This window comes from Cervus elaphus, chromosome 22, assembly GCF_910594005.1.
Source record: "Cervus elaphus chromosome 22, mCerEla1.1, whole genome shotgun sequence".
Lineage (NCBI taxonomy): Eukaryota > Metazoa > Chordata > Mammalia > Artiodactyla > Cervidae > Cervus > Cervus elaphus.
Window position 1 is genome coordinate 48370675 of NC_057836.1, and position 16268 is coordinate 48386942.

Here is a 16268-nt window from a genome sequence, read left to right on the forward strand (position 1 = left end):
TGGGTCTCAATTGTAGGTGGATTCTTTACTGTCTGAGCCACCAGGGAAGCCCAAGATAGTTATTATGTCAAAGCAAACAAAAACAGGAGAGGATTTCTGAAAAACAGTTTAAGTGAGAATGAAGCTGTTTTTTCTTGCTAATGACTGTCTTCCATTTCTTTTTTTTACCTCATACTTAAATGGCACATTCTAAGTCTTTCTCACAGGATGAGAAAATAAGGAGCTGCCCCTTTGACAAGATTTTACTCTGAGCCTTTTCTGCCCGTCACATGTGGCCTCATCTGTTGCTGCTGTTGGGATCCCGCTGCTGTTGGGATCCCGCTGCTGTTGGGTGAATGGTCTCATGCAGAGGCAGGGTGTTATAAGGGTGGGCTTCAGAGCCTGGCTGAGTGTTCTCTCATCTGCGCTTTGCTGCATGATGGTCTGGAAGCATAGTCAAGTTACGTGACCTTCCTATGCCTCCCGTTTACTTAACTGTAAGCGGAGACTACTCAATAGTGTGCATTTCATATTATCATTTGATGTTAATTCATGCAAAGGGCTGGCACAGTGTTTACCATAAAGTAAACACTGGCTGGTATCCCTTAAATTTACCAGCATAGGTTTCTATGCTTAAAATATGGCTGTTTATGACCCAAGAAGTGCTGGATTTTAGTAAGACAAGTAAAACTGGCATGAATTGAGTTTTCAAGACCAAAGTCTAGAAATTACTAACCTATATACACACTTCCCAGTAAGCACCCTTTTAACTGTTCCTTGAGGAACAGAGACATTGCTAGAGCTGTCAGCTTCTTATCAAGTAAGATCACCAAGCTGCATGTTAGAGTCAAAGACTCAAAAACATGTCTTCAGGAACATAAATGATATCTGTTATGGGCAGAATTGTGTTCCTTCAAAGTTTGTGTTTTGAAGTTCTAACCCCAGTACCTCAGAATGTGAGTGTATTTGGAGATGAGGTCTTCAAAAGAGTGATTAAATTAAAATGAGGTCCTCAGGGCACATCTTTATCCAGTGTGACTTGGTTTCCTTATAGAAGAGGAAATTTGAACAGACAAGCGTGGAGGGAAGACTCAGGGAGAAGATCGGTGTCTGCAAGCCGAGGAGAAAGGTCTCGGAAGAAATAGCTCTGCTGACATCTGGACCTCTGACTTCTGGTCTCCACATCTGTGAAAAGAATTTTGCTCATTTGGGCCCCCCCAGTCTGTAATACTTTGTTGTGGCAGCCCTGGCAAAGGAAATACTATCCAACCGAACACATCATTATTAGGAAGATGGCTTATGGAGGAGCAGCTGCCTGGGGAGTGATTGCAGTTTCACCACAGTTTGACAAGGCATCAGCTGCATCGTGGCAGACAATCTGCAGTGGTGTGTTGCTGAAGCGATAGAATTGTTCCTCAGTTATTCCTTGTTTCTCTTGCATATACACACTTGACAATCTTGCAGCCCTCAGGCCTGTGTAGTCCTCCGACAAGGACAACTTTCTTTTCAAAACCATCTATTGGCAAACAAAACCAAACCAAAATATTCATTTATTAAGTTCTGGCCCAGATTAAAGGCATTGGAGGAGAACAGGAAAATGACCAGAACTTACGCCCTTGTCCGGAAACTCAAAGATTTGCAGAGATCTGGATGCTTCGCTAGATCACCTGAGGAAATGAGAAAAGTCAGGTGTCAAGGGTAGCTCCAGGCTACTAATGAGCCTCCTGGACTCAGCAGGTGATCCTGAAGTGCTCTGAGGGAGTCTTCTGTTGGAGACCATGCAAGAGATGGGTGCAGACACCTACACCTAAGGTGAGCCAGACGTGGCAAGTATTCCAGGTACAAGAGATCATAAGATCTAGGGGCAGGAGTGAAAAGTGTCAGATTAAGAAAAGAACAGTAAGGAAAAGTGGGTGAGACAAGCCTGGATCTGTGGTGTAGTAAAAATAAGGCTGAAACTATACATTTGAGATACAAGGCCAAACATTTTAGAATGAGTAGTTTACCAGATCAGTAGCTGTTTTTTTTGTTGTTGTTTTTACTGTTTTTAATTACGATGATAGTGTTCACTTGTGGCAGTTCACATTGTTCTAAATGTGTTCTTAAATAACACATTTAATCGGCACAGTAGGCTTGTGATGATCCCTATAAAAGAAGGCATAGGTGGGGTGGCATAACCCTGGTGGTCCAGAGGTTAGCTAGCACTTGTGGCTTTCACTGCCGTAGCCCAGTTCAATCCCCTGTGAAGGAACTAAGATCCCACAAGCCAAAGAGCAGCCAGTTACATGGCTGGTAAGTGGGGTCTGTGCGTAGCCCACCGACCTTTATTGATTCTTAAGTAGTGACCTGCCTAAAATTGGGATCTCACCACGACCTACATGCAGGCTGCTGCTGCTAAGTCGCTTCAGTCGTGTCCGACTCTCTGCAACCCTATAGACGGCAGCCCACCAGGCTCCCCCATCCCGGAGATTCTCCAGGCAAGAACACTGGAGTGGGTTGTCATTTCCTTCTCCAATGCAGTAAAGTGAAAAGGGAAGGTGAAGTTGCTCAGTCGTGTCCAACTCTTAGCGACCCCATGGACTGCAGCCTACTAGGCTGCTCCATCCATGGGATTTTCCAGGCAAGAGTACTGGAGTGGGTTGCCATTGCCTTTTAGACAGAGCATATTTATATACATCAATTAGGGAGCTTGTGGAAAGCATGCTTTGGTCTTTGTGTTCTCTGCTGTAGCACCCCCCAACTTTCCGCCCCCCCCCCACCTTTTGTCCTGAGGCATAGACTGGAGTTGGGCTTTAGGGTGGGACAAACGTCAAGATCTGTTGATGGCCAGAATGAGGAGAGAAAATCTCTATGGGAGAGAAGTATTAACTTTGGGAAAGTGCTTTTTGACTGAGCTATCACTGGTCAGTAAACAACTTCTAGCCCTTCTTGGTTGACACGTTACAGGACATTGGTGACACATTTATTTGTGGATATCCTCTGTAACAGCAGAAGTATATTTTAGTTTCGCATTTGTTTAGTCCTCATCAGTTCAGTTCAGTTGCTGTCTGACTCTTTGCAACCCCATATTATAAAAGTAGATTTTACCCTTATTTTATGGTTATTGAAAATGAAGTTCAGAGAAAATTAAGATTTTCCACATTCATATTCATTGCTTTGCTTCCTGGGAGCACTTTTTAAAAAGCACATTTTAAAATGTATGTATCTCTCCTCCAGGGATCTCTTCCACGTGAGTCTGCATGTCGCCATTCTGACAGCTCATTTCAGGGCGCACCACACTGCTACCTGTACTAGTTGTGTATTTGTGCTGGGGTTGTGAAATGCACTTTTATAAGCAGAGGACACCATTATGGACCACTGCATTTAATTGGTTAGAGACATTTGGCACTCTATGAAAAGTGAATTAGTCCAGAGCATGCGCGATAACATAATATTCTGTCAGGGACTTTTTCAAGATGCCTGACCTAGATAGGCTGTAGCAAAAAAAGCCAATAAGGCTATTTTGCATCTGAAATTCACAAATGCAAATAATATTTTGAGGCAAAAGAATAAGAGGATGATCCATTCATTCACTATATATATTTTTTCTTTGCAAAAGGAACATTTTCGACTTTAACGGGGTAGGGGAGGGAGATAAAAACAATGGCTCGTGACCAGGAAATCAGTCTCCAGTTTTTTGTACACACATGTGAAAAAAAAAATATATTCAGGATCCTAGTCCTTTCTTACAGGTGTGGTTAGGATGAAGGGATACATCAGTGTTTTTAACAGCAAAGACAAAAAACCTAAGTGTCCTCCAGAAAGGGGATGTTTAATTGATGGTGCTTTTATACTGAGCAATACAGTGCTGCTGTGAAAAAGGATGACTGCTTCCCAGACTCCATTAGAGCTAGGATTGTGAACAAAACCAAAGTTCCTCTGAACAAATGCACTTGTGTGAGACTTTTGTTTCAGAACTGAGTTATGGGGGAGCAGAAACAGGGAGGGCCTGAGGCATCTATTTATTATGTAGGCTTGGATCTTAACAAGGGTGACCTGGTTTTGGCGCTGGTGGCTCTGTGGATGGAGGCTTTCTGGTGTGACAGGTAGCTTCTTGATTGTAGAAGCAGCACCATACCTTGCAAACTCACTTCTGCGGTAAGGGATTAGGAGTCATTCCTAGAATTCAGCTTATACTCCATTTCAAACCTTGGCAGTGATTCTAAGAGCTATCTATACTGCTTCCCTGGTGGCTCAGATGGTAAAGAATCCACCTGCAATGCGGGAGACCTGGGTTCAATCCCTGGGTTGGAAAGATCCCCTGGAGGAGGGCATGGCAACCCACTCTGGTATTCTTGCCTGGAGAGTCCCCATGGACAGAGGAGCCTGGCGGGCTGCAGCCCATGGGGTCACAAAGAGTCGGACATGACTGAGTGACTAAGCACAGCACATACTGCTTAGTAAATTCCTTTTGGTTAGCTTGAGAGGATTCTATTTTCTGAAAATAAGAAAGCTGATCACATAATTGGTATTCAGAAATAGTACAGGAAGTAGATCCTCAAGGAAATAAGATCTTGCATTAGTTGTCTGACCTGGCTGGGTTTCAGCCAGCTACTATTAGAGGATCCAGCTACTATTAGAGTATGGGGTACAAAACTGTACCTCGTCCCCTGGCTGAAACATGACTTAGGTCATCACCAGTGACCACTTACATTGAAATGTGCCCAAAACAACACATTCAGCTTCACTGAAACTGTTTCTCCTTCCCAGTCTAGCATCCTTTGGACACATTCCTCAAGCTCCTGTTACTACATAAGCTTTCTTCTCCAAATTTTGGAATTACAGAGAATTTGAGGGTTTGGTTTAGTCATAGGTTTGAGGCAGTAGGAGGCTGTAGGAGTGGTAAATGAAAGGAATTGGAATTTTATTTTGGCGTGGTCATTACAGGGTATTCAAGAAAGTCAAAACTGTTCTCAGGGGAGAAGCTGCTTCTGTTGACAAGCGGAAATCTTTGGGCATTTAGGAGTGACTGGAGTTATTAACTCTTAAATCTCATTGTTCCGTTTTTTAGGATGTACTCCCTCCCCACCAGTTATAATTTTCACTCAAGAAATCTGCTGAAGCTCTGAATTCAACCTGTGTTGTAGACAATAATCTACAGGATAACTCTGCTTCAGGTTTGTCATTGTGTCAGCCTTACAGCTAAAGAAGGAAGAAATTCTTTCAGGGCAGTCATGGACAACTCCACGGGTCCCTCACTTAGCTTATGTATCTATGAGGCAGTTAGATATGAATGTTAAGTGTGCTTCAGTATTCTGATTTTTTTATTTTTATCACTTCTGATAAGTTATATATTTCTAGGAACTTTTACATCTTATTATACATGTTCAAATTTCATAATATAAAGTTCCCATATTATTAATGTCTCTAGGATCTGTAACAACCTCCCCTTTTTTGTTCCTGGTGTTGATAACTTGTGTGTGTGTGTTTTATGATCAGTATTACTCATGGCTTTATCAACTTCCAGCCTTTTATGTTATTGTCAGGCATTTTAATTTTACAGACATCTTAAGTCCTATACAGATTTTTTGTTGTTGTTTTATAAAGTAATACGTACTGAAATTTATCTGTATTGATCATTATTCTTTCTTGCATTTCCATGTTCCCATCTGAGATTATTTTTCACTCTTAAGTTTAATGTAGGTTTAAAGATAATGTATTTTCTCAGTTTCAAGATATTTTGTCTTAAAATGTCTTTATTTCATCTTTTAAAAAAATAGCTTTAGGGATTCTCTGGTGGTTCCGAGGTTAGGATTTGGTGCTTTCACTGCCTAGGCCTGACTTCAGTTCCTGGTTGGGGAACTAAGATCTTGCAAGGTGCATGGTGCAGCAAAAACAAACAAACTTTTGCTTAGGGTAATTTACTTACCATAAACTTCATCAATTTAAAATGGCTCAATAGGTAAAGAATCCACCTGCAGGAGATATGGGTTCAATCCCCTGGGTTGGGAAGATCCCCTGGAGGAGGAAATGGCAATCCACTCCAGTATTCTTGCCTGGAGAATGCTCAGGGACAGAGGAGCCTGGCAGATTACAGTCCAAAGAGTTGCAAAGAGTTGGACGTGACTTCACACACAGGCACAGCACAGTCTATTCAGAGATGTGCAACTATTGTCACCATCTTATTTTAAAATGTATTCATCACCCCAAAAAAAGCCATTATACCCACTGCAGTCACTCCCATTCTCACCCCTCATCCCAGGAAATCATTAATCTACTGTCTATACAAGTTTGCTTTTTCTGATAAATAATATAAATGGAATCATACAGTCTGTGATCTCTTGTGTCTGTCTTATTTCATTTAGTGTGTTTTAAGGGCCCATGTATGTTGCAGTATGTGTCAGGAGTTCATTCTTGCTTATCACAGAATAGAATTCCATTGTATGGATATAGCGTATCTTGTCTGTTCATTCACCAGTTGATAGACATTTGGATTATTTCCACTTTATGGCTGTTATGCATAATGCTGAACATTTGTATACAAGTCTTTGTGTGGACATGTTTACATTTCTCTTGTGTATGTAGAGTGGATTTACATTGTTGCATGGTAGATGTATGTTTTACTGTTTTCCAAAGTGGCTGCATCTCTTTACATTCCTGACTTGTATCTGAATCTCTATGTTCCACAATCCCTTGGGTTTGACCACCTCTGTTGCCTGTCTAATCCCTTGAATGTATTTTCACTTCTACTGTAAAATCATAAGGGATTTGATTTAGGACATACCTGAATGGCCTAATGGTTTTCCCTACCTTCTTCAATGTAAGTCTGAATTTGGCAATAAGGAGTTCATGATCTGAGTCACAATCAGCTCCTCGTCTTGTTTTTGCTGACTGTATACAGTTTCTCCATCTTTGGCTGCAAAGAATATAATCAATCTGATTTTGGTATTGACCATCTGTTGATGTCCATGTGTAAAGAGTCTTCTCTTGTGTTGTTGGAAGAGAGGGTGTTTGCTATGACCAGTGCGTTCTCTTGGCAAAACTCTATTAGCCTTTGCCCTGCTTCATTCTGTACTCTAAGACCAAATTTGCCTGTTACTCCAGGTATTTCTTGACTTCCTATGTTTGCATTCCAGTCCCCTGTAATGAAAAGGACATCTTTTTGGGGTGTTAGTTCTAGAAGGTCTTGTAGGTCTTCATAGAACCGTTCAACTTCAGCTTCTTCAGCATTATTGGTTGGGGCATAGACTTGGATTACTGTGATATTGAATGGTTTGCCTTGGAAATGAACAGAGATCATTCTGTCGTTTTTGAGATTGCATCCAAGTACTGCATTTTGGACTCTTATTGACTACGATGGCTACTCCATTTCTTCTAAGGAATTCTTGCCCACAGTAGTAGATATAATGGTCATCTGAGTTAAATTCACCCATTCCAGTCCATTTTAGTTCATTGATTCCTAGAATGTCGACATTCACTCTTGTCATCTCCTATTTGACCACTTCCAATTTGCCTTGATTCATGGACCTAAAATTCCAGGTTTCTATGCAATATTGCTCTTTATAGCATCAGACTTTACTTCCATCACCAGTCTCAGGAGTCCCTTGGACTGCAAGGAGATCCAACCAGTCCGTCCTAAATGAAATCAGTCCTGAATATTCATTGGAAGGACTGATGGCTGAAGCCGAAACTCCAATACTTTGGCCACCTGATGCGAAGAGCTGACTCATTTGAAAAGACCCTGATGCTGGGAGGGATTGGGGGCAGGAGGAGAAGGGGACAACAGAGGATGAGATGGCTGGATGGCATCACCGACTCAATGGACATGAGTTTGAGTAAACTCCGGGAGTTGGTGATGGACAGGGAGGCCTGGCGTGCTGCGCTTCATGGGGTTGCAAAGGTCAGACACGACTGAGCGATGGAACTGAACTGTTGCCGCCTGTCTGCTCAGTCACCACAGCCTGTGCTGGCTTTTGGCAGCAGCTGCAAGCCTAGACCTGTTCTTTTTTTTTTGCCACTTTTATTTATTTTTTTAATTGAAGGATAATTGCTTTACAGAATTTTGTGGTTTTCTGTCATACATAAATAAGAATCAACCATAGGTACACCCATGTCCCCTAGACCCATTCTTTGATCCCAGCTGTCCAGATCTACTCTAAGGAATAGCTTCAGAGGCCCATTATCTTGACTCTGAATGTACTTCCCTGCTTAGCATTCATCACGCCTAGTACTTTCAAGCTGGAAATAGGAATGTCAGTCCTGTTTTACCATTTAAAATGTTTATTATATGTGTTAAACAAGAATCCTTATGCATATTATTATACATATGTTTAGGCAGAGCCATATGTTTATATAAAATAGTGAAATGTCTTTACTTTTTATACGTAACTTTTCCTGAGATTTTCCAGTTTATTGTGATCCACACAGTTGAAGGCTTTGACGTAGTCAATAAAGCAGAAATAGATGTTTTTCTGGAACTCTCTTGCTTTTTTGATGATCCAGCAGATATTAGCAATTTGATCTCTGGTTCCTCTGCCTTTTCTAAAACCAGCTTGAACATCTGGAAGTTCTTGGTTCACATATTGCTGAAGCCTGGCTTGGAGAATTTTGAGCATTACTTTACTAGCGTGTGAGATGGGTGCAACTGTGTGGTAGTTTGACTTGAGAGTCCCTTGGACTGCAAGGAGATCCAACCAGTCCATCCTAAAGGAGATCAGTCCTGGGTGTTCATTGGAAGGACTGATGCTGGAGCTGAAACTCTAGTACTTTGGCCACCTCATGTGAAGAGTTGACTCATTTGAAAAGACCCTGATGCTGGGAGGGATTGGGGGCAGGAGGAGAAGGGGACGACAGAGGATGAGATGGCTGGATGGCATCACCGACTTGATGGGCATGAGTTTGAGTCAACTCCGGGAGTTGGTGATGGACAGCGAGGCCTGGCATGCTGCGATTCATGGGGTCGCAAAGAGTTGGACATGACTGGGCGACTGAACTGAACTTTCCTGAGATATCCAGGAAAGATGCATTTTTTGGGTAGCTATTCTTTATAGGAGAATACAAAATTTGAGAGAGAATTACCTATTGAGGCTAAATGCCAAGTCGGCCTCTAGCTGTCCCTAGTCTGGGGATGGTCATAAAGCCAAATCAAAACAAAACTAAAATAGTTACTCCATCCTTCAGTCTGCAGTCCTTTCTAGAGAGATTTTGGTGAACCCAAGTTGCTGTACTGTTATACCAGCATCTAATTTGGAATGACGTTCTGCAGGTGTTCAGTTGCTCAGTCGTGTCCGACTCTTTGTAACCCCATGGACTGCAACACGATTGGCTCCTCTGTCCTTCATCATCTCCTGGGGCTTGCTCAAACTCATGTCCATTGCGTCGGTGATGCCATCCAGCCATCTCATTCTCTGGTGCCCCTTCTCCTCCTGCCCTCAATCTTTCCCATCATCAGGGTCTTTTCCAATGAGTCGGCTCTGCGTAACAGGTGGCCAAAGTATTGAAGCTTCAGCATAAGTCCTTCTAATGAAGATTGAGGGTTGATTTCCTTTGGGATTGACTGGTTTGATCTCTTTGTTGTCCAAGGGACTCTCAAGAGTCTTCTCCAGCACAATTCGAAAGCATCAATTCTTCAGTGCTCAACCTTCTTTATGATCCAACTCTCACATGACTACTGGGAAGACCATAGCTTTGACTATACGGACCTTTGTCAGTAAAGTGATGTCTCTGCTTTTTAATATGCTGTCTAGGTTTGTCATAGTTTTCCTTCCAAGGAGCAAGTGTCTTTTAGCAGGATTCACACTAAAATGACTGAGGTCATGTTCATGAATTACACAGGAAATATTAATGGTTCATGAACTGATAGTTTTTATCAAGTTAGGTTTGGGTCTCATAAGCTAATTTTTACTGCTTGCTGAAATTCACTTTTAATAGGAGGACTTAATCAGTAAATAGAATTGTCCCATTAGGACAGTTTTGTTTTCTTATTCACATTGAATTTCCACGTCTGTATGGCACTAGCTACAGAATAGGCATTTGGTATTTGAAAATGAATGAACAGTCTGCCTTTTCTCTCTTACTTTTTAATGTCCATTTATGTGTTGTCTGTGGCTACTTTTGTGCTACAACTGAGTTAAGTGTGTTGTGACAGATGCAGCTAGCTAGAATGTTTACTATCTGGCCACTTTTTGAAAATTTGCCAACCCCCATTTTAGGTTATAGTGATCAGAAAACTCTTTATGGTTCTTGAAGGATATTTTGTGCCTCAAGAAATAGAATAAAATTCAAGCTTGGCTACTGACTTCTTTCAGCACTTTCTAGTGTCTGTTTTTTTCAGTTTTCAATTATGTTTTATTGTTTCTTTCTTTACCTGATTATTTTTATGCCCTGATTATTGCATATCAAAAATTTTAATAAAACTGTTGACCAGTACTTTCTTGGCACTTTGATTCTTTAGATTTCTGTTTGTCACAGAATTACCTTTTGTGCATTTTAATATTTGCCTCTTCCATTTATTCTAGTGTAGGTCTCCTGACAGGAAGTTCTGTTTTTCATTTGAGTGTAACGTTCACTTTTGTTCTTGAAGAATCGTTTTGCTTGATAGAGAACTCAAATTTGGCTGCTGTTTTTCTTCAGTACCTTAAATATATACTTCTGTGATCTTCCAGCTTCCGTTATTTTTGTTAAGAATTCACTGTATGTTGAATTGTTGCTCCTTTAAATTCTCCTCAAAAAAAAAAAAAAAAAAGATAAATTCTCTTTTCTGCCTCACTGTGGTTGTGTCTTAGCCTTTGCTACAGTTTTCAGCAGTTTACCATCATGTGCTTAAATAGGGTTTTCTTTGGTATATTCTGTAGTGGGGCTGCTGGTACCTTCAAATCTGCCATTTGTTTAGTCAGTAATTTGATGACTAAGTAGTCATGGAAACCTACGAGCCAGTAATTTTGCATGTATTGCTTCTGTCCTATTCACTCTTTCTCTTCTAGAGAACCTCTTTTCAGTTATATCTAATCTGTTGTTAGGGCCATTTATGGACTTTGTCATGTCTATATAAACTTTACATCTTAAATAGAATTACTAGTTCTTGGCCAAAATTGTCCATTTTAAGTTTTTTCACCATGTTAAAGATAGTTATTGCAAAATCTGTTTCCTTTTTTTTTTAGATAGGTACTTTTATTTATTTATTTTTGGCAGTGCTGGGCTTATCTCTGGTTGCAGAGAGCCTTGGGCTACTCTTCATTTCAGTGTGTGGGCTTCTCCTTGTGGTGGCCTCTCTTGTTGAGGAGCAGGGGCTCTAGGGGACGGCGCTTCAGTAGTTGTGGCACGTGGGCTCAACAGTTGTGGTTCCTGGGTGCCCAGGCCTAACTGCTCTGTGGCATGTGGGATCTTCCTGGACCAGGGATTGAACCCCTGTCTCCTGCATCAGCAGGCAGATTCTTTACCAGGGATGCCCCAAGATCTGTTTCTGATAACCCCTTTGTTTGGATCTCTTGTGTGTTTCTATTATCTGTTTTTTGTTTTGTTTTCTATTTTCAATTATGTTTTGTTTCCTTCTATACCTGGTTATTTTTATGCCCTGATTTCATCACATATCAAATAATAAAAATGTATGGCCCAATATGATGCTATCTTCCCCTAGAGAGAACTTGTGGTTTTGGTAGGCAGGTAAGGGTACTAACAATCCTGGATTACATTCATGAATTACAACTCAGATGGTTCAAAACTTGCCTTCAGTCTGTTTGTGGGAGGTACAGTTTCTGGTTAGTCATTACTTCTAGGCCAACCCAAAGCCTTGGGAGGTTATTCAAGTAGCACCTACTTGATGCTTCTCAATACCAATTGGTTCCTACTAGCACTTCAGTGAAAAAAAAAGGTCAGCTTCTCAGGCCCTTTGCTACGTTTCTATAGTCCACCTGTTCCTAAGGAGCAAAAAATAGTCCCAAAATTCTGGTACAGTTTTCTCAGTTTCTTTTCTCCTGGCTGTTGGTGCTATAGTTCCTCAGTGACTTAGTTCCTTGGGATTTCCTATGATCTGTATTTCTTAGTCCAGCATTTGTGCAACTAGATGTTGGACTGTGTAGTGGATGTTGGCCTGGACCGCCTAGAATCCTTTTCATGAACCTCTTTCCAGAGATGCTGGCCTATGACTGCTCCCAACTGAATTTTTCTCTGGAGATGGCTGTCAGCCTATGGCAGTCGCCTTGCTCAGGGAGACCGCTCATTCCTGTGGGCACCTAAACCAAATGGCTGGCTGGTAGGGGCTCAGTGACAGTTTAGGACTTCCGTGGAAGGTCATTTCAGCATTAGGGCTAGAGATTTGAATGGGACATCTGTGGAAAGTTCCTATCAGGTTCACCTTCAGTTCAGTTTAGTCGCTCAGTCATGTCCGACTCTTTGCGACCCCATGAACTGCAGCACGTCAGGCCTCCCTGTCCATCACCAACTCCCAGAGTTGACTCAAACTCATGCCCATCGAGTCAGTGATGCCATCCAGCCATCTCATCCTCTGTCGTCCCCTCCTCCTCCCGCCCCCAATCCCTCCCAGCATCAGGGTCTTTTCCAATGAGTCAACTCTTCACATGAGGTGGCCAAAATACTGGAGTTTCAGCTTCAGCATCAGTCCTTCCAATGAACACCCAGGACTTATCTCCTTCAGGATGGACTGGTTGGATCTCCTTGCAGTCCAAGAGACTCTCAAGAATCTCCAACACCACAGATCAAAAGCATCATTTTTTCAGTGCTCAGCTTTCTTCACAGTCCAACTCTCACATCCATACATGACCACTGGAAAAACCATAGCCTTGACCAGACGGACCTTTGTTGGCAAAGTAATGTCTCTGCTTTTTAATATGCTATCTAGGTTGGTCATAACTTTCCTTCCAAGGAGTAAGCGTCTTTTAATTTCATGGCTGCAGTCACCATCTGCAGTTATTTTGGAGCCCAAAAAAATAAAGTCTGACTTACCACCACATAATTCTGTTCCCTATTTATTACAGATTTTGTTTCAGAGAGTACTCCCAGTTAACCTGCCACAGAGTTCTAGGGCACTCTGAGTCTTCACTTTTAATATAGTTGTATCATTGCTTTTTTGTTGTATTTAACTCATACTGGAGGAGAGGAAGTTCTTTTAGGAGAAATAAAATTTGGGCGAAGTAATACACTTTGTCTACTGACAGAGGCAGTTAAGATATATTTTGTCTTTTGCTTAAAGGTGCATACCCTTACTGGTTTACATTCTTTCCCTTTTTTGTTAATATATAACATTAGTTTCAGATGTATAACAATGATTAATTTTGCCTATATTGTGAATTACCACAGTAAGTCCTAGTTAACATCATTCAACACAATTTTTATGAGAACTTTAAAAATTTACCCTTGCAACTTTCAAATATGTAGCACAGTGTTAGTAACTATTGTCACCAAGCTGTATATTACATCCCCAGAACTTAATTTTGTAACTGGAAATTTATACCTTTTGATCCACTTTACCCATTTCACCCACTCCGCCCATCTCTGGCAATGACCAGTTTCTTCTCTGTAGCTATCATCTTGAGTGGTAGTGTTTTTTTTTTTTTAGATTCCACATAGAAGTGAAATCATACAGTTCAATATTTGTCTTTCTCTGATTTACTTCACTTAACATAATGCCCTCAAGGTACATCCATGTCACGAACAGCAGGATTTCCTTCTTTTTATGACTAGTTTTTGTGTGTGTGTTTGTGTGTATGCATTTTCTTTATTCATCCATCCAGAGCTTGTTTCTGTGTCTTGGCTATTGTAAGTAACACTGCAGTGAACACTGGTGTTACATGTATCTGTTCGAGTTAAGTGTTTTCATTTTCTTCAATTGAATACATAGATGTAGAATTCCTGGAACATACATACATTAGCATGGTCTTTAATTTTCTGAGTAGCTGCACCTCCATCCATTTTCTGTAGTATTTGTGCCAGTTTACACTCCCTTTTTGCCAGATCTTTGCTGAAACATATTATTTCTGTTTTGATTAATAGTCATTCCAGCAGGTATGAGGTGGTATCTGATTGTAGTTTTGATTTGCACTTACTGGATGATTAGTAATGTTGAGTTCCGTTTCATGTACCTATGGCTTCTGTATGTCTTTGGAAAACTGTCTATTCAGATCCTCTGTCCATTTTCAAACTGGATTGTTTTTGCTCTTGAGTTGTATGAGTTTTTGATATACTTTGGATCTCAACTCCTTATCAGGTATATAATTGCAAATAATTTCTCCCATCCTGTAGATTGCCTTTTCATTTTTTGGTTTCATTTGTTGCATAGATGCTTTTTAGTTTGATGTAGTTCAACGTATTTATTTTTTTTCCTTTTGCTTTTTCTAACCAATGTCAAGGAAATTAGTGTGTGTTTCCAGTAGTCATGTATGGATATGAGAGTTGGACTATAAAGAAAGCTGAGTGCCAAAGAATTGATGCTTTTGAACTGTGGTGTTGGAGAACTCTTGAGAGTCCCTTGGACTGCAAGGAGATCCAACCAGTCCATCCTAAAGGAAATCAGTCCTGAATATTCATTGGAAGGACTGATGCTGAGGCTTAAGCTCCAATACTTTGGCCATCTGATACGAAGAACTGACTCATTTGAAAAGACCCTGATGCTGGGAAAGATTGAAGGTGGGAGAAGGGGATGACAGAGGATGAGATGGTTGGATGGCATCACCAACTCAATGGACATGAGTTTGAGTAAGCTCCAGGAGTTGGTGATGGACAGGGAGGCCTGGTGTGCTGCAGTCCATGGGGTTGCAAAGAGTCAGACAGGACTGAGTGACTGAACTGAGAGTGTTATGGTCTCAGGTCTACTAGTCAGGTCTTTACTTTGAGTAAATTTTTTGTGTGTGGTCCAGTTTCCCAACAACTTTTATTGAAGAGATTGCCCTTTCCCACTGTATGTCCTTGCTTTTTGTAAATTAACCACATGTGGGTTTATTTCTGGGCTGTCTATTCTCTTCCATTGGGCTATGTGTGTTTTTATGCCAGTGTTTTGATTACTATAGCTTTGTGACATAGTTTGAACTAAAGAAGCATGTGCCTTTAGCTTTTTTCTTTCTCAAGATTTGACTATTTAGGATCTTTTCTGGTTCCCCACAAATTTTAGGATTATTTATTCAATTTTCATGAAAAATGCCATTTGAATTTTAAAATGGGATGTACTGAAGATGTGGACTGCTCTGGTTAGTTTATGCATTTCAATAGTATTCACCTAATCCATGAGCACTGAATATCTTTCCACTTACTTGTGTCTTTGGTTTCTTTCCTCAGTGTCTTAGTTTTAAATGTATGACTTTTTTACCTCCTTGGTTGAATTTATTCTTAGGTAGTTTATTCTTTTTAATGCAATTGTGAATGGGATTGCCTTAATTTCTTTTTCTGATAGTTTGTTATTGGTGTATAGAACTGCAACAGATTTCTGTGTATTGATTTTGGATCCTGCAACTTTACTGAATTTATTAGTTCTAAGTTTTTCTTGTAGCATTTTTAGGGTTTTCTATACTTGTCATCTATAAACAGTGATGATTTTACTACTTTCTGATTTGGATGCTTTTTATTTTTCCTGCTGTGGCTAAGGGTTCTAATACTACACTGAATACAAATTTAAGTTGAGGGCATCCTTATCTTCTTCCTAATCTTCAAGGAAAAGCTTTCAACTTTTCACCATTGAATGTTAGCTATGGGCTTGTCACATACGGCCTTTATGTTGAGGTACATTCCCTTTGTACCCACTTTATCATAAGTGGATGTTGAATTGTCAGGTATGACTTTTTTGTTAATGTGGTCTCATATTAACTGATGTGGTATCATTGATTGATTTGCGGATGTTGAACCACTCTTGCATCCCTGAGGTAAATCTTAACCATGGAGTATGATCGTTTTAATGTGTTGCTGAATTCAGTTTGCTAATACTTTGTAGATTTTTCATGTCTATATTCATAAGGGATATTAATATTAGCCTTTAATTTTCTTTTCTTGTGGCATCCTTACCTGGTTTTGGTATCAAGGTAATGCTGGCCTTCTAAAATGAGTTTGGAAGTATTCCCTTCTATTTTATGGAAGTTTGAGGACTGGTTTAAAAGTTAGCTTGTTTAATATATATAATTTACCAGTGAAGCCATCTGGTCCAGGACTTCAGTGGGAGGTTTTTTTTGTGATTCAACATTCTTGCTAGTAATTGGTATGTTCAGATGTTCTATTTCATCATTCAGTCTTGGTATTTGTTGGTATACAGTTGCTCATAGAAGTCTCTTATTATCCTGTGTATTTCTGGGGTATCAAGGTATATAACATTT